The following is a 1,039-nucleotide window of genomic DNA, read 5'->3' as shown; positions in this document are numbered from 1 at the left end:
TATAATTTCCTTTCCTTTTTCTCTTTTGAATTAATGCTTTGTGATCTTCTATAAGTCTCTCTGGTTTTCTTTTGTCTTAGGTTATCATCACTGAACAAGCATTGTCGCTCACACACCTTTTGATCACAGGGGTGCTTCTTCCCTTTGCAGTTTTGTTCCATCTGTCTCAACTTCTGAGAACTGCTAGACCACCTGGCAGACGAGACTGACAATTTTGTTGTGTGCTCTCTGGTGTTAATCTGCTACGATAAGCATTGCATAGTCCTCGATAGTGTTCTTTAGTTATCCTCTTTTCCCTTATACCTTTTTCAATTTTAGTGTGATCTCTTTTAAAACTTACTGTATGTTCTAAACACCTTCCTCCTTCCACTAGGGCCCTTCTACATACTTAAAATTAACAATTTAAACATTATATATGACGGCAGTATCTGTTCCCGAAAGAACAGTTACCGTGGATGACCATGCAGCTTTGCTAGAAATAAATGATAATTAAATGAACACCCTAGCTGCAAACAGGCGTTGATGTACTTCATTGGGGACATGTTGAAAATGTGTGCCCCGACCGGGACTCGAACCCGGGATCTCCTGCTTACATGGCAGACGCTCTATCCATCTGAGCCACCGCGGGCACGGAGGATAGTGCGTCTGCAGGGACTTCTCCCTTGCACGCTCCCCGTGACAGCCACATTCCCAACATGTCCACACCACTACATTCGTAGTGCGCCTAATAGATGTTTGCCCATCATACTCATTACTCGTGGCAGATTAATCTACCAAGTCCTGTACGAGTTCAGGCATAGCGTGTGCGTTCGCACAAGACGGTCAATGGCCGGGAAGCCATATTTTAACTATATATGATGGCAGTATCTGTTCCCGAAAGAACAGTTACCGTCGATGACCATGCAGCTTTGCTAGAAATAAATGATAATTAAATGAACACCGTAGCTGCAAACAGGCGTTGATGTACTTCATTGGGGACATGTTGAAAATGTGTGCCCCAACCAGGACTTGAACCTGGGATCTCTTGCTTACATGGCAG

General features: G+C 43.8%; 1 non-coding gene across 1 annotated transcript; it reads right to left on the bottom strand.

The window, feature by feature from the left end:
* Positions 1–554: 554 nt before the first annotated feature.
* Trnat-ugu (transfer RNA threonine (anticodon UGU)) lies at positions 555–629 on the bottom strand. Its single transcript has one exon. It is a non-coding gene; the product is annotated as a tRNA-Thr (tRNA).
* Between the last annotated feature and the right edge of the window lie 410 nt (positions 630–1,039).

This window comes from Schistocerca serialis, chromosome 3 (genome assembly GCF_023864345.2).
Source record: "Schistocerca serialis cubense isolate TAMUIC-IGC-003099 chromosome 3, iqSchSeri2.2, whole genome shotgun sequence".
Lineage (NCBI taxonomy): Eukaryota > Metazoa > Arthropoda > Insecta > Orthoptera > Acrididae > Schistocerca > Schistocerca serialis.
Note: the sequence above shows the minus strand (reverse complement) of the source record. Positions and strands in the feature narration are given on the sequence as shown.